The sequence below is a fragment of the Pan troglodytes genome, chromosome 2 (assembly GCF_028858775.2).
Source record: "Pan troglodytes isolate AG18354 chromosome 2, NHGRI_mPanTro3-v2.0_pri, whole genome shotgun sequence".
Classification (NCBI taxonomy): Eukaryota; Metazoa; Chordata; class Mammalia; order Primates; family Hominidae; genus Pan; species Pan troglodytes.
Genome location: NC_086015.1, coordinates 39556502 through 39575567, shown reverse-complemented (window position 1 = coordinate 39575567; position 19066 = coordinate 39556502).

The window sequence follows — 19066 nt, the reverse complement described above, 5'->3', positions numbered from 1 at the left end:
TTTTACAGAGAGAGAAAAGGAGGCATTATATACATGATAAACTCGTTGGATGCCCTGCATTGATTGAACTGATCTTAGAACCTTAGTCATGATTTAAATGCTATCATATGCCCATAATTTCACTTAGAACAATAAAGCCTAGCATGGTCAAGGCTGAAGGCAAAACCTATCATTTAACAATCTGATGAGGCCTCTGCTGCTTTCTCACTCTGTTTAACATGTGCTTCCCTTTCCCTCCTTTTTATTTCAGCCAATACATCTGATATGGTTTGGATCTATGTCTCCACCCAAATCTCATGTTGAAATGTAATCCCCAATGCTGGAGGTGGGACCTGGTGGGAGGTGATTGGGTCTATTAGTTTAGCACCATCCCACTAGTGCTGTTCTCGTGATAGAGTTCTCACAATATCTGGTTATTTAAAAGTATGTAATACACCACCCTCCCTTCTTCCTGCTCTGGCCATGTAAGATGTGCCTGCTTCCCCTTCACCTTCCACCATGATTGAAGGTTTCCTAAGGTCTCCCTAGAAGCCATTATACTTCCTGTATAGCCTGTGGAACCATGAGCCAATTAAACCTCTTTTCTTTAATAAATTACCCAGTCTCAGGTATTTCTGTATAGCAGTGCAAGAACTAGCTAATACAATATCCAACATTGAAGACAAAGAAATGAACTCATAATGAAGCCAATGAACCCCAATGAGCACCAGCTGTCTTTAGAAAGTATTTGACAGAAAACTATGCAAGCTTTAAATTGTTCCTCAGAATTTAATTGTTAAAAAGCACTTGAAAATCTTGGTTTGAGGATGCTGTATACTCATCAATGCATTTTCATGACCTCACACAAAATCTATTCTCAGAACTGGGCAAAAAAATTAACATGGGCCTACATAGTGAATTTTTGTGATGTTCTATTTAACTAGCATGTATAAAAAACTCAATAAGTCCAGGAACTGGGGGTTAGATGTATAAAGGTAGATAAAAATTTTCATATCCTCAAGAATTTTACAGTTAAAGACAAACACAAAATAATTATAACACAATGGCATATATATTATATTGTTATATTGGTTATTTAATAGAGCATGTTATTCTGAAAAAAAAAATCCAAGTGGTGTTAGCATTTCCTTTCTATATCCACCTACAAGAAAGAAGTCATCATTGTGGATCTAAAGTCTGATGGAAGGGGATTGTATTAGATTTGGGTTGTCTGGGGCAGAGAGAGGGAATGTAGCAAAGTTTTTGAGCAGGAGAGGTTGAAATGTCTGAACATAAAATGTGAGCTTCTTAAAAGTGCTGAGCCCGGAGATGGGAACTGTAGTGAGGTATGCTCCTGATACCTGGTGCTCTAGATGGTGGGATGACAGAAGGATAGATGTGATATGGTGTCTTTGGTCAGTTTTGTGGACCAATTAATGGTGCTAAAGGGACAGATGGTTGAGACTACACCAGTCCAGGATCACGGCTTTTCTTTTCTCTTCTGCTAATATATAAGTTCCAGTTTCTCATATATTTCAATGTAGAAGGAGCGAGGCCTTCATAATAACTAAGACTGAATAGCCAGTCATTCAGAAGAGAGGGGGCTCTGTAAAGAGTAAATATAATTAGAAGAAATAAAAAGAGACATTTCTTACACTTAAAATTTGGAGCTATATCTCTTATGTTTATATATAACTTGTAGGAACAGAGAACAAGGAATAATTAGCAAGGAATGTGGGAATGGAAAGGAGGCTATAGAGAGACCAGCATTTCCATTTGTGATTTCTGTATCATATCCTAAAATGGCCAGTTGTTGTCTTGACTCCCAGGGTATTAGCACTAGCACTCTTCCAAATCCTGAATCACAGTTCACAAGATTGGCTAGTTACTTTTAGCTACTATGTTTATTTGAGAAAAATATATACTTTCTTATGGAGAAAAATAATGAATTCCTTGTGGTAGCTTGGGAAGTCTATTTCAATTTTTTTCTCAAGAGATGAGATTGGAACAGATGACTCCATGAGGTCCTATTGAGCTTAACAGCAGGGGACGATTTTCTGAGATGTATATTGCATAATTATGAGCAATTTTTCCAGTAACTTTTATGGCATTGCATGGAATCAGCTATCAAAAGTTGCATTCACAGCCTTCACAGTTATGGGAACTTCCTAGTAGTATGAGACTCAGATAAAAGAAGTTTAGCCATTCTTTTATTCATCAGCAACCTACCTGAGCCACCTCACAGACATACTTGGCAACTTGTTATGTGATATCTTACTGTCATCCCAATGTATTCATCCTCAATACCCTTTCAGTCTCAAGAATATGTGTTGACATTCCCCTTCTAACTTTCTCATTTAACTTTTGATGGCATTTGTCCACTGAACCAGTCTAGGATCCTCGGTTCCCAGTAATAGAAACTTACCTTTAATGAATTTAAACTAAATGAAATCTCCCATAAGGATATTAGGGGCTCATTGAATTGACAAAATGTTAAAGAAGCAGTGCAGAAACTCCCAATGGGTCAGGACACAATCACAGAAACAGAGTGGACCCCAGATATTTCAGTCTTTTTGTTCCTCTAAGTTTCAAATCCCAGGGGAAAAAACTTCAACTGACATAATTTGTTCACATGCTCACCCCATTTTTTTTTTTTTTTTTTTTAGAACAAAGCCCCACAAATTGTTGACTTTCAGACTGATTCCAATGCATTAGGGTCATTTATTCAAAAGGGAAGTCAGGGTGTAGATTGACAAGAAAAATTGATAGTAGCCAAATAAAAGAGAATAACTATGCAGCTTGTATCTTTACGGCCTGGGCTCATGGCCAGCTGCCAGTCTTCCTGCACTGCATTCATCCCCAGGCCTGCTGCCTGCCATACCCTGCTCAGCTCACTGCTCTTGTGATTCTTCAGACTTGGCACAATCCTTAAGTTTCTGATTCTTCTCATAATGTTCTACATTCTACATCATAGGATTGTTATAATAATAAAACAAGAAAATGCAAGCCAAAGACATAAAACAGTGTACCTTGAACTCTGAAATAACAATAAATATTATACGCTATCTGAAATCTATTAACTAAAACATAATATTTTCTTGGGGCCTTCTAGGTTATAAATTGTGCTAGAAAGACCCATCTGGGCTCCAGTAGAAGCGATCTACTGAATCGGGGAACTCTTCCTTCTCTAAATAAAGGTCCCATGGTTACTTCCACCTCTCAGGCCCTGTCTTACCAGAGACCAGTCATGTGAGTCTCTCCTTGGGTCAAGAGTGCTTGTCTCTGAGTTTGGTCAAAAGAGAAAGTGGTTCTGGGATCTGCGAGGCTATGTCAAAGCCAGATTATTTAGGAATCACAAAAATTTTAGAAAAAAATTTAAGGCATGAGACAGGCTTTGGAAGCACTGGTTAATAGTTTGAGCTCGGCACCACTTAGCTGTCTTCACAGTCAATTTCCCTTCAGGGTTAGCACAAATATTGCTCTTAGCTGCAGCCTTGGTTCATGTCCTTCTGCTATACTGCCCTAGGTAGAATGAACAATGTCCCTTCTTTATCAACCCAATTGCTATGTCATAGAAATTGAGTTGAGATTCTCCCAACTCAATTTGCCTAAATGCTATCCTTAGTCTCTGGATCCAAATAAAGAGCAACCCAGGGCTACCAAGTGAGGTTCTATAAGCCATAATGGACTAGAGGGCTCCATGAGTTGCAAGTAAGTTAGCATTATGAGAAGGCTAGGAATGGTCCAGAGAGCACTATTACTAGTTAGTTTTAGTAAAAACAACAACTGTATTTCGTAGAACTGAATACTCTAACCTCCTTAAAGTGATCCCCTACCTTTTTTGCCATTCTTCTTCACTCATCTTAATAAACTCCTTGTTCTTTCCCACTTTAAATTCTGGTGTCCTGGGTTTGATGGTAGATCCTCTTCTCTTTATTTTTTTCATACATTTTCAAGGCTTTAAAATGTCATGTATATGTGGACCACAACAAGAAGGATATTTTTACCTCAAATCTGCCTCTGTGTGCCAGATTTTCTTATTGAACTATTTGATTTTTTTATTTGGAAGTAACCCCTGCATCTCAAATTAAGTGGTCCTAAACAGAAACTTTAATTTTCCTATTTTCTTCTTCATGCTTATTCTTTTTCTAGTCTTTCCCATGTAGTTAAATGTCATCTACAAGCATTCTGTTGCCTAAGTCAGAAACTTAGAAACACCCCAGTTTCTCCTTTATCCTGCACTCCTAATCCACTACATCTTTTTTCCCTCACTCCCACTCTGCTAAGTCCTGTCAATTTCACTTACAAAGCTATTGTATTTACACCCATTTTTCTTTATTGCTACTGCCCGTACTTTAAGGCACTCTCATCTCTTGCCTGATACGTTTTGTGAAAAGTAATATTCTTCAAGACACATGGAAATTACTTTTCCATTCATTAGTCATGGGGAAAAATTGAGGAGTTGTCTTCTGATTCACTCAAGCCCTGATCCTTTCCTTTCTTTTGCTACCTTCTTTCAATAAGCAATTTTTTTCCTCCCAATTCCTAGAGCCTCTGGCTTTCTCATTGGTCTCCAACAACTATGATTTGCCACTGTGGTTCCCCCCAAAGCCCAGTGGTGCCCCATACCTTATTCATAGTCTGCCTCTCATGTCGAGTTGAGAAAGGACCTTCCCATTCTTCTGAAACAACCTTTTATTTTTTATGAACGAGCAACCTAAGACTCACAAAGGCAAAGGTATTTCCATAAAGACAGATGACTTGGATAAAAATCCTCTTTTCACATTTATGGACCTTTGTAGAATTCTGTCAAAAGGATGGAAAAACAAGATTAACTGTCTTTTTATATAAGATATTTTAATAAAATGCATATGAAACTTGATAATGAATATATTTAAATAGAATCAGATATTCAAAATTTTATAGAATAGAAATAACATATTGGGATCTTCTGGTTCAAAGTGTATGCTTTATAGATGAAGCAATTTAGCCTCAAAATCTACTGGGCTCAGCATCCCACAGTAAGTCAATGGCATTTGCGGGACTTGACTTTTGATCTCCTGAGGCTACTGCTCTTTCCAAAATGCCTCACTGTCTCCATCGCAATGCAATGTTCTAAAACTATTTGCAGTGCAATAGATATAGAAAATAAATATTTAATAATAATATTTAATGTTTACTTCAACAATTATGGCATGTTCTAAACACATTATGTATGTAAATTATTTTTCTCTCTAGGCTTTTGTTTGTAATTGTTTAACAAAATGACAAAATTGTCTATGTTTATTATATACAATATGTTTTGAAACATATATATATATATGATGGAATGGCTAAATCAAGCTAATTAACATATACATTACTTCATTATGTTAACTTATTTAATCCTTGCAAAAAATATAAGTTAAATTAGTATCCATATGTCATCGGTAAGGAAACTGAGACCCTGGTTGTTTAGTACATTGCCCAAAGGCAACATATGGTATTGACATTGTGAGTATTCTTAACTTATGGCAATATAGTAGTTTGCATCAGTGCAATAAGAATCTATTTTCTTTTGCAACAGGACACAATTCGAGAAACACTTGTTTTACCAAGGTTTTGATTGGAAGGGTATGCTTCCCTTTAAGGAGTCAAGCGCAACTTGCAGAGCCAATAAAAGCCCCTGGTGGGGGGATACCTGGCCTCATAACCTTGTCTACATGGTCCTTATTCAAGGTTCTTGACCTGCGGCTAGTAAAAAATGTCACTTTCTAACAGGCCCAGGAACTCCAAGTTCATTTTGGGCCCTTAAGAGGAGACGATCACCCATCTCACAGGTGTTTGAAGATACAAACCCGACTCATGGCTGGGCTCAGCTTAAAAAGGTCTTATCTGAGATTCCTTGTGGAACAGATTTCCATCAAAGCCAATCTAAAAGGCTTATGTAGAAATAGTTATTCTTGCTGCATTTTATGCAAATAATCAGGCCAAGTATAAGACTAAAGTCTATTTTGCAAACAACTCAGTCCTATCATGATCTTTTAACAAAATACTTTTTTTTTTAACAAAAATGAGGACTGGAGAGAGAGAAATTATGTTTCAAAACTTATCATATATTTGTCATTAAATTCCAAACTCATTCGTTGTTTTTAAATTTTTGCCTAAATTTATACTAACCCTGCTGGTTCCTGTTAACCAACCAGCAATCTCCGGCTGCAGCTCAGAAAGAGCAAAAGGGATGAATAATGTAGAAATACGGATCAGTATTCTGGTTCTGAGCAATTGTCCTGCAAATCTTGCCAGGTGATGAGAATAAATAGGGTGTCCATCACCTAGAGGTTTCTTTTTTGTGAAAGTAAGACCAAGGGAGCTAACCAAAGGCAAGCACCATGCACCCAAATCCTAGAAAGCATAACTATAGCCAGCCACCAGTTATCTTGATATGTCACAAGACATCCTTTTCTCTCCCTTGTTGGGGGAGGACTCAATTCCACAGTCTCACCATTCAGCGTATGATAAGGAGTCTATGCAACCCCAACCCGCCCCTGCCCGAGACACATTTTAGTCCCAAACTCAATTCCAAGCTTTGAGTCAAAGCCCTAGGAAAGAAAACTGGATCTAAGGGATCCAGAGGCAGACAATAACAAAGTTTAAAAGGCCCAGTGCAGTAAGCATGGCTAATTCCTGACGATTAAGCCAAGCCTCACATTTCATGGATAAAGTTCACGCTAGTATCTATGGCATAAATGAGGTCTAGGGAGCTCTGAGACTACTGAGAGTAGTGGGGGTAGAGGCATAGGGGAGAGTGGATAATTCCTATTTTCTAGGCCCTCCCTGCTTCATGGGTGCAAGCCACTTTGGCACCCATGGGTGGTACCCTGTCCCGGTCACCAGGAATCGGGGATACAAGGACAGAGGAAAGTAACAGGAACACCTCACTTTCCCTCCCTCACGTACCCAAGGTATCTGCTAGGAAGAGAAGGGAACTAGGTATGCTTGCTGTCTTCCTTCTAGAGAGTAGCCATCCATCTTCAGTCTGTTTGCCTTTCAACTGCATCCTGAAACCCTGGGACTCCTTTGAAAAAAACACCTTCTTTTTTCTTTTCTTCTCCTCTGTCCTCTCTTTGCTGATAGGTAATTGTGTCTCCATACTATTGGACACTCCCCTTGGATGCATCCTCCAAACTGGAAAAAGTTAATTTCCCAAACCTTAAACCAGTTGGCTTAGGATTGAGCTCAGGGGAAGGGAACCCAGAAGCCTGACATGCCAGAAAAAGTGTAAAAGTTCTTTTTTTTTTTTTACCATTTTGGCTTTTGGCCTCCCTCTTTTACCAGTGTAAACTGGTAAAGGCCTCAGGATTTGTGAGCTGTCCTTATACCCACACCCCTTGTTTTGTTTTGATACTTGTTTTCTAATAACTCAGTTTGTCTCTTCTTGCCTCAGGCCATCAAAATCCAAATAGTCATGCAGCTGGGCCTTGGATGATGGCCCCTTCTGTTGAGGACCCTTAGCTAGGCCTCTGAGGGAGCTCTGACTGCCTTTTCCCCAAAACAGCGTCCCCTGTCAGCAGGAAGTAGTTAAGATTGGTCTTCAGCCTTAGCCTTAACCTTAGCCTTAGCCTTAGCCTTAGCCTTAGCCTTAACCTTATCCTTAGCCTTAGCCTTAGCCTTAGCCTTAGCCTTAGCCTTAACCTTAGCCTTAGCCTTATCTTTATCCTTATCCTTCTAAAGGCAGTTAGGTGTACTTCTTTAGAGGGGGGAATGAGACAGCCAAGTAAAAAGGGCTCACTGGAGAACCTCCAACCAGCTTCCCCCTTGCTCTGCTAAAAGTTTTTCTCTTTTTCCTTTTTTACCCAATAAATTCAATTTTTCTCATCCTTCTATGTTTCCATCCTCCTGGTCATGTGACAAGAACCCAGTTTTTAGCTGAACTGAGGAGAAAGTCCTGCAACAACCTTACTGGCCAAACTATGATTATGAAGCCAATCAATGAGGCTGCATTTTCAAGCACTACTCTGTAGGTCATTCGGAACTAATATTCGTTGAGGACTTGTTCTGTTCCTGGCATTGTGGACCACTCTTTACCTGCATTACATTAACAACCCAGATGCAGCCCAGATGCTACCTGGTGGATCTCCAACATTGGTGAGAAACTTTTGAATGCCTATAGTAGGAAGCCCCAAATTTATCTGGAGTTTCTCGTAGATTTTTACATGTTGTTTACTATTTATCCCTCCAAAGACACCTTCCCAAGCATTCATTCACCAGAGTCCCATGAATTGAAGGCTTTATCTGGAATAATTCTTGACTGAAATTTCTGGATTCTGGGCATGAGGATGTCATATTGTAGTACAACCAGTGAACAGATTAAGACTGATTATTATTAGCAGCTGTTTTCTGAATAAGGCCTTAAGATATTTTCCCTGACTGAAAGCCTACAGAGGCCCCACTTTACTCATCCTACTAGGTTTCTTCTTTCCATTCCTGGAAACTTGAAAATTATAATTTATTGTGTAGGACAATTTAATCCTCTATTTCATAGATTCTCTTTTTAATCATGCCTTGAGAACTATAATGTCAGAGCCAAATGCCCCTCATTGTGTTTTGCTATTCAGAAGCTATTCAGAAGTTATTTTCTCCAGAGAGAAATGACACCACTCCCTAAGGAAGTAGAAGCTGCTGTAGTCATGGTTTTAAATAACAATCTTTTGCACTGCCTGTCTCTCTCCTTCCTTTTATTCTTATAATAATTTTATCAGGTAGAAATGTTAGCTACATTTTAGCAGAGGGATATGGAAGTTTAGAGAGTTTAGTGACTTTTCCTGGATCAGTCCTTTAGAATATGAAGGAGCAGGGATTCCATGTCAGGATTCTCCTTCTTCCTAATCCTACGCTTTTAAAACTAGCTTTTGCCTCTCTGCTATTCTTCATTCGCAATTTTAGATCAAAATTTCTGCATGAACTGTATTAAACCCATACTTGTTCCCACACTTTTTCCATGTTCTATTCATGTTCCATGTAAATGTATATATAAACTTTCCCAAGTTATTTTTGTAGCAAAATGATTCAGCAGTAAATTTGTAAACTTAAAATTGTTAGATTGTATTCATGTCTCCAGAATCACTGATTTTTTAAAAAAAATTATCGTTTTTTAAGGTAGCAGTTAAAAAGCAATCTTTCTAATTTTTATGTAAAGAACTCTCCAACTGTTTGATTCAGCTTTATAATTTTTATAATTCAGATTTGAGATGTGAAATTATCGTTGCAAAAATAAAAATAGAAACAACTAATGCAAGAGTAGTTCATCCACACCCAAAGTCAAGCCCACCCTGTACCCCCGTATTAACTCTCTTGTCTGTTGGGCATGTTGCCTTCCATGTCTCTCCTGAGAGCTTTTAAAATAGGCATTTACATAGACACATTCACGCACATATACAGTTTATATTATGTGGTTGAAAGTACTAATTTTGCTATATTTACATAACTAGGATCACAGTGAGAAATGTTTTTCTTTTTTAAAAAATCAACACTATGCCATGGAGACTTTTTATCATTTTAGACAGAATTTTCTTCCAGCATCGTCTTTCTTCAATCTTACAGCAAGGACTCTCCTATTACTCCTCCTAGCTGCCAATATGATCTTTAAAAACGTACATATGATGGGCCGGGTGGGGTGGCTCACGCCTGTAATCCCAGCACTTTGGGAGGCCGAGGCGGGCAGATCATGAGGTCAGGAGATCGAGACCATCCTGGCTAACATGGCAAAACTCCATCCCTACTAAAAATACAAAAAAATTAGCCAGGCGTAGTGGCGGGTGCCTGTAGTCCCAGCTACTCGGAGGCTGAGGCAGGAGAATGGCGTGAACCTGGGAGGCGGAGCTTGCAGTGAGCTGAGATCGCGCCACTGCACTCCAACCTGGGTGACAGAGCGAGACTGTGTCTCAAAAAAAAAAAAAAAAAAAAAAAAAATGATGGTTACTTTCTTGCTCAAAACTTTTCGGTGATTTCCCAATGAAACAGAAATAAGACTCCTTTACTGTCTGTGGCTTCCAAGGCCCTTACATGATCTGCACTTTCCTTCTCATGACTTTCTCTCTCACTATTCTACCACTCTGGCCTCCTTGCTCTTACTCCATTATTTCTTTTAGCTTGCTGTTCATTCTGATTGGAATTGTATTCCCCAACCTCACTCCACTCGGCTCAAATGCTCATGGCTCTGAAAGCCTTTCCTTGGACAACACACTTATATCTTCTCCATCTCCTCGTCTTGTTTTAATTTGCTTGAAGTTATTGCCCAATAACTGCAATTGTACTATTTTAATTTTAATTACTTTTGTTTGCCTGTTTCTTGTCTGCCTCTCTCATTTCCATGTCAGCTCTAAAAGGGCATGAATCTGTTTTATGTTTTGTTGTTGTTCATCACCATACCCCCAGAGGCCAGGACTGTGTGTGTACATTTATGAATGAAGGATTGCCTGAATGATTCAGTCTCAGTCTTTAGTAATGTTCTGTAACATTCCACTGAATATCTATGCCTTATTACCAATTTCCCCCTTTTACCTTATTTATTTATTATGCAATTACAGGCAATACTGCGTTGAACCTTAAGAGGGTGGTTACATCTGGAGATAGGAAGGGACTAGGTGATTGCAAGGGGGCACTATATGAAAGAATTCTGTGGTAGCTTACGAGTTCTATTCTTTTAGCTGGGTGGTGGTTATAAGAGTGTTTGCTTCATAAGAAGTCACTTCATTTGTTATGGTGGCTTTCTGTATGAGTTTTATTTTATAATAAGGCACGTGTGCGAGAGAGAGAGAGAAGAGAGAAGAGAGAGGAAGAAAGAGCAATGGTTTCTAAGTCACATAGTTGATTCCAGCCCAAACCTCAGACCCATGGGGTATAGAAGAGAAGGTCAGCCCAGGGAACACTGGTCCTTAATTTTTCTGTCCGCTGGTGTTAAGTTGCTGCCATCATCTGTTTATTTCTCTTTAAAAGGACCATTTACCAAGTGGAACATTCATCTGGGATTCTCTCTACTCGATGAATGAACCTGTAAGTAAAAGAACCTGGGAATTCTGGGTCTGATTTGCTTATAATAGCTGAGAAAATCAGTTCCTGAGATAAAGCAGATTATGAAAAGAGAGGATCAGCAACATGTTAATACCAGATTTAAAAATTAAATAAAATAAAAAACAAGTCCTGGCAGCCACCGCAGGGTATTCTCCATTGTATCTGCTCTGCTCAGATTTTTAATAATTTAAACAAAGTTTCCATCAGTCACTGATGTAATTCTAACTATATTTATTTATTACAACTCATTCCACTTAATCTGCTGATGAACTCTTTCTTCCTCCTGGGTTGTTATGATTTGGGTGTCAGGATTTATACTAATATGAAAACCTACATCCAGGGAAATAAATAGTCTTCTAGCAAAGTCTCCTTGGGTCCTACCTCTCAAAACTCCAGTTTAAAAATCCAGAAACTAAGTGAAATAACAGGAAAGAAAGAAGAAAACATATTGATGAACTGTAAGTACAAATCCAATAAATATCATTTGAATATTTAGAAAAATTATTTTATACCTATAATTAAACATTATGACAGAGCCTTGTTTCATAAAAGTAAATCTCATTACCTTTTTAATCAAACCAATCAAAGGAAAGAATCCAACAATTCTAGATTAAGGAAACAAAATATCTTTGCCCTAGAGGGAAATGCATTAACTACAAAAAAGACAACATTGATTGACCTTGGGCCGAATTTGGTCAAATTCTTAGCAGAATATTTTGTACTTAGGTCAAAGTCATAATAGGATAATACCAAAAGGTAGCTATATTGATTTGGGTAACTCATTTTTTCCTCACTTGAAATGAGTCACTTCTAATATTCTAACTATTATATATATATATTAGACCGCTAATATTCTAAATATTCGTACAATTCTTGAATAAATACCTACTTGGCGGAGCTATGTGGGACATTATTTTTAAAAGGTAAATGTTTCTTAATTTGAGAAAGTTTAGAAAACAAATCCTTGACATAGTCTTATTTTTCAATTTATTTTTGTTGGAATGTTTCTAGCCCAGTGAAAGGATATTAACCCAGATCAGACTTATGTCCTAGTTCCAGAAGCAAAGATTTAGTCTGTTATTACTTTTAAAGGAAGAAAGCTGTTGGAACCATCCACCTCTTTCCAATGTTTTTAAGTGGACAGAAAATGTAATTGCACCTCTTGATGTTATTGTTATTTATTGATTTATATCTCATTCTTCACAAGATTAAAAGAACTATAGAATTTCAAGCAACTCTTTTTCCTCCTAAGACTTTCTTATTATTTCTCCAGCAGTAGCTGGTTACAAAGGTTAAGTATGTACAGCTTTGTGTTCCTTTTGATGTGAGAATCAATCCACTATCATCCACAGAACTGGGCTTAGGGGAAGCTGAAATTCAAAATCCAGGCATACACTCCAAAGTGAAATACTTCCCCAAGTTGTCATTTATGTAATGGGTATTCTGCTGAGGATTTAAATTAAGGCAGGACTTTACTGCTAGTGAAAGTGACTCTTGTAATAGAAAAATAATTTTCCTCTTGAAGCAAATCCACTATGGGTGTACATTACAGACCTGTTATCTTTTCTTCGACTGTGAGCTCCTCAAGGGCAAGGCCTATGACTTATTCATGTCTGGGTTCTCAAAGAGTTTTGTTCCTGACATGCATGTGTGCATTGTAAATGCTTTTTGAACTGATTACTCATGATTTCTTTCTTGATATGGAATCATGTTGATGTACAATAAGCAAATGACCTGGTGAATCTGCACATTCAATTTCTTTCATTCATTCAACATGTTTATATTCTTCATATGTGTAAGATACTGTCCTAAGTTTTATATATATATATATAAAACTTACATATATTATTAACATATATATATGTTAATGTGTTTGGATGTGTATAAATACACACACACAAACATATATAATAGGTTGTATCTTATTTCTGTGTGTGTGATATGTATACACACGCAGAAATAAGATACAATGTAGTATTAAGGACAAAGTCTATGACAGATAATTACAAAAAAATAAGAAAAAAATATATAAGAAAGAACGAACATTGCAATAACAATTTTGAGGAAATGTTACTGGAAAAAAAGTAAAATTTTTAATAGCAATGGTGGACTTCAACAATACAGGTTGTAAATTTCTATATTTGATATCCACACAGGCTTCTAGATGAAACACTGGAGAGAGGTGAGGGCTGCAGACAGCTTGGGAAGATAGGAATTCTTTCTTGGAGATGCCACTTGAAGTCATAATATTGCTAAGCGAGAACGTAGCAAGAGGAAGAGTGGAAGTCCTTGGGAAACACCCAGAGGGAAAGAAGAAGATTCAGTCAGGAAGCTCAAAGAAAAATGGGAAGAGCACAGTACAAGTGAAGTGAAAAGAGAAAAAATTCTCAAGTAAGGAGTCAGTGGTGTGAAATACTGAAGGCTTGTGAACAGAGATTATTGGATCTGGTGATTGGTGGTAATGATTTCTTTAAGATCAGTGTTCGTCAATTTCTGGGGACGGAAAAACAGCTCACGTAGCATTATAATGAATGTCAGTATAACCCTCCTTTGATGAGCAACAAGGTATTGTGTCAGAATTCTTGGGTAGTTTTGTAGATATCAGCTATAAGTAACTAGCATAGAAGGTAAAGGGAATTGTGAGGAATTTGTATTTGTCCTTGAATTTATTAGGCCAAATTTTATATTACAGTGTCTAGGACAGGTATAATTTAATATTTATTCTTATAATTAATGTTTATCTCCTTCACTAAAACGTAAGATTCATGAGAGTAGGACCTATGTTTATTTGCTCACCATTGTATTCCTGATGTAGCAGTGCCTGCCAGGTATATTGTGGCATTCAATAATAAAATGTACTGAATGACCAGAACATTCTGTTTTCTTCTTTTCAATCTGCTTGATGAATAAGTTTCTAATACATACCTACTACAGGCCGGGTGCGGTGTCTTACGCCTGTAATCCCAGCACTTTGGGAGGCCGAGGCAGGCGGATCACGAGGTCAGGAGATCAAGACCATCCTGGCTAACACGGTGAAACCCCGTCTCTACTAAAAACACAAAAAATTAGCCGGGCGTAGTGGTGGGCGCCTGTAGTCCCAGCTACTCGGGAGGCTGAGGCAGAAGAATGGCGTGAACCCGGGAGGCAGAGCTTGCAGTGAGCCGAGATCACGCCACTACACTCCAGCCTGGGCGACAAAGCCAGACTCCGTCTCAAAAAAAAAAAAAAAACCTACTACAGATTCCCTATTCTTGATATTCTTGAATTCAAAAAAAAAATTTTTTTTTGAGACAGTGTCTCATTCTGTTGCCCAGGCTGGAGTGCCGTGGCACAATATTGGCTCACTGCAACCTCCACCTCCTGGGTTCAAGCTATTCGCGTGCCTCAGCCTCCCGAGTAGCTAGGATTACAGGCATGTGCCACCACACTCTTAATTTTTGTATTTTTAGTGGAGGCGGGGTTTTCACCATGTTGGCCAGGCTAGTCTCGAAATCCTGGTGATCCGCCTGCCTTGGCCTCCCAAAGCGCTGGGATTATAGGAATTAGCCACCGCGCCTGGCCAAATTCTATTTATTCTATTTCATAGGAGAAAAGGTTATGACATCAGGAAAAATTTCAAAGAATAATATACAGATGCCATATTTTCTAAATACTTATACATCTGAGAATGTCTTTTTGTTGCCTTCCCTATTGTTGGAGCTTTGCAATGAAACCATTTCCTCTCAAAACCCGGTAGGTATTATATCATTAGAAGTGCTTTCACTTATAAAAGAAGTTGATGCAGAAGTACAATTTCACTTTAAAATTAACATATGCTCTTTTATTATATGAAATAAGAAAGTAAACTAAATAAATTCCTTACATCTCGGGTGAAGTTCTTGAGAACCAGCACTTGAGATCTTTATGCAAGCAATGTATTAAGGAGTGCAACCATGAACATTAGAGAGTTAGGGAGAAGTACAGGGAAGCACAGTAAGGCAATCAATGGTGCAATCTCAGTCAGAATTCCATGAGGAATAGCTGCAGCCCTATCCCATAGGACAACTGAGAAGTGTAGGGTGTGCATCAGTTATACTGACACAATGCAAGGGAATTGTGCTTTCATACACCTGCGTCAGCAGTCATTGGCTAGGGGCCAGCTCAGGGGAATGAAATCCCTAGGCACTTCTCAATCTCTACCCATTTAGGCAAAACAGGCTATAGCAGCCTGATGGCAGTCCACTGACAACGAGTCATAGGTGCTGGCTTTTGGGAGGGAAAGCACAACCAACCTGGAGGATGCACTAAAGTGATCAAAACCTGGCTCAAAGGGAACTGGGTGCAGCACTGGCAGTCTGCTACACTCCCCAAATCATAACCCTATGTATTACCATCCTATAGAACATACCTCTTATATATTCCCAAGCCAGCTATCCATCTATTTTTTTTTTTAAATATAGAACCACGCAGTTCAAACTGTTAAAAGAAGGCTACTTCAAAGTAGGTGGTATTCTGATTGGAAAGTCCAATGGCGCCTTGCTTTAAATAGCAAGATTAAATCTCAAGAGTTTCTCTGAAGCTGGTGTGAATCCATGGACTGTCAGAGAAGCCTAGCTTACCTAGTGAGTATGCAGAGATGTCCTCTTTGCAAGGAGCTGGCCATTAGTGTGGTAGGGTGGAAGAGAAGCTGTGTGTGGTAAGAAGCAACACCGCTCTTAATCCTGAGGCAAGGGAGAGACATAAGCCTAAAGGATGCCACAAAATTCACTTTCAGCTCTCCTCCCTCATGCTAATTTTGTAATTATTATTCAAATAACATCACCTCAATTTAAAAAGCATATAGGCTGAAACTGAAGTGTCCACCAAGGGGAAGATGAAGGAAGCAGAATCTTCCTGCAGAACTAGAGAAAGATTTATCATTTCACACACTAGGTCTATTGGGAGGCAGGGCTGAGGCACACAAATTGAACCTGAGGGAATTCACCCGGATTCCTTACACAAAATGGTTTAGTCCATTCATATTGGTCCATTATATTTTAAAGCTAGCTATTTCTTCTCCATCCACAAGGTCCTGGAGGTTTTCTCTCTACAGACATGGAGCTATAGAAAATCTGGACTCATGGAGAATGGGTTTTTAATGGAGCTCTAACAGAATGCAAGTTGTGTTGAAAGCAGAAAAAAAATTGCACTGCTGTGGAAAACAGAGGTATGGGAGACAGACTTTCAGAAATTTAGCAAAATGATATGGAAAATAATACTATCTGAAGGTCTCTCACAGATAAACATGTTTAAGCATTCATATACTGTTTACAGTGTTTCCTAATATATTCAGCAATTCACATCACTGGTTATTTAGTTTTAAGAGTCCAAGATTACAAGCATGATCATTGTAGCCAGAAAGTATGTAAAAACCCTTCATTATTTACAATAGTATCCAGCTCTTATCATTTTCTTAGGATACATTCTGGGAGTAGAATGACCATGTTAAAAATATATACACATTATTAAGAGAATTTTTTAAATCCTGAAAATTGTTTTTCAGTAATGTTATTCAATATAGACTCTATCCTTCAGAGTAACCCACTGTGTAAAATAGACTCCTTTTAAAAAAAAACTTTTTAATAGATAACAATGGTATAGAATGTTCTTAACTTACTGTTAAAATTGAACATTTTTATGTTTTCATTTCTTTTCTTTCACAAACTTTTTGGGTCTTTTCTCCATTTTCTTATTGTGATTTTTATTTCTCAATAAATACAATGTACTAATGACCTTAAACATCTGCTTGTTGTATGTGCTGGACATTTGTATTGGTTTGCAATATGTTTTTCAATTTTATCAAACTTTCGTTTTATGACAAGAAAATTAAATTTTATTTTATCAAATTATTATAAGATCATAACTTTAAAAAGTAAAAAAGAATCGCAAGGCTTAGAATTTAAAAAATAGTATCTTACCTTACTCTTTCCTTCCACTCTTACATTTTCCTCTAAAATTTTAGTTATTTATTCCAGTATTTTTTCCATATTTCTAAACAGATTCTTATGGTACTATTTCATGATTTTTAGTGTTTTACAAGATGTAGTGATTTCCTATTTTGGATATTGATAATTCTTTTTTTTAATGTTTTTCTCAAATCTCTGCTACACTTTCTCTCCTTTCATCCTTTCAACACAGTTATATCAAAACAGTTCTGTTAACTCATTAATCAGCATTTATAATATTTTGACTTTACATATTTTTCACAGGTAAGCCTCAGCAAATCTATAATGAGATTTCCTTTCTTATCTCATGTTTTGATACAATTAACAGTTCCTTCTTTTTTTTTTTTTTTTTTGAGATGGGAGTCTCACTCTGTGGCCCAGGCTGGAGTGCAGTGGTGCAGTCTCGGCTCACTGCAACCTCTACCTCCCAGATTCAAGCAATTCTCCTGCGTCAGCCTTGCAAGTAGCTCGGACTACAGGCATACACCACCACTCTGGCTAATTTTTTTTTTTTTTTTTTTTTTTTTAGTAGAGACGGGGTTTCAACATGTTGGCCAAGATGGTGTCGATGTCCTGACCTTGTGATCCGCCCACCTCAGCCTCCCAAAGTGCCCTTCTGGGCCAATTTTATTCTGGAAATGTTCTATCTCATTATTGTTGCTGTTATTTTAATCCCTTTGGCTTAATCACTTGCTATGGTGGAGCACATCTTCTCAAGAGTGGACTCCTGTACATTTTCTTCCCTTTGTCAATTGCTTTCCTAGGTCTTATATTAATTTTCACTGCCTTATTTTATTTACTAGTTTTTAAAATTATTTTTTGAATTGCATTTTGAAAACTTAAACATTTTGCTTATTTTTTTTTGAGAAAATATATCTTCTGCTTTTAATAGTTTAGCCATATGGGTACACAATTCTACATTAACATCTTTTTCTCAGATTTGGTAAACATTGTAAAATTGTTTTCAGGCACCCAATGTTTATCATAAGATGTATGGTGTATCATGATTTTCTTCCTCTTGTATGTAGCCTGTTATTTTTCTTTCTTGGAACTTTAAAACTTTGTATTTAGTTCAAATGTTCTGAAGTTTTTCAATGACATGTCTTGCCACTAGTTGTTTCTATTTATAGTGCATATAACCTTTTGGGGGTTTTCAATCTGAAAATGCTGCTATATTAAAATTATAGTAAATTTATCCTATCTTCTTCCTCTTTCTTAATTAGGATTTTTTTCCTTTTTTTAGCTTTTTAAATTTTTTTTATTAGGAATAATTTACTTGGGCATTATACTTTCTAGATACAGTTTCCACTTTTTTCTTTTTTGTTATGGAGATAGATCTTACTTGTTGAAGTTACCTCAAATTTACCATGCTGTCATTTTATTAAATATTTTGGAATTATTTTTTACTTTGCAGAGATATTTTATGTACTTTGATTATTTTTTGTAACATCCTCTTCTTTCATAAAGGTGCAACATTCCATCATTCAGAGGGTTTTTAATATGACATTCTTAATTTTTTCCCTGCATTGTCTTGGCTTCCTCTCAATCTCCTCATTGTTGTTTGTTTTTTTTTTTGTTTTTGTTTTTGTTTTTTGTTTTTTGTAACAGTTTATAGATTTTCCTAGGTCTGGTAATTCCTGTTTATACATAAAATTAAATAACTAAAGAGCTAATTGGAAGCAAAGTGTATTTATAGGATAGGTCAATGGATCAACCTTCCTGACTTTTTAACTGGGATCTTTTCTACTGAGTTTGTTACTATCCTTTATATGGTAAATTGTATCATTCTTAGAATAAAATTTTTAAATATATTCACTTGTGGTTTCTGCATTTTTAAATAGACTGTATTTTTAAAAGGGTTTTAGGTTCACTACAAAATTTAGCACAAGGTACAGAGATTTTCCACATACCCCTTTACATCCGTACATGCATAGACTGTTACATTGTCAACAACTACACTTCAGTGGTATATCTGTTACAACTGATAAACCTAAGCCTCTGTTGACACATCATTATCACCCAAAGTTTGTAGTTTTTATCAGGGTTCACTCTTGGTATTATACATTATACGG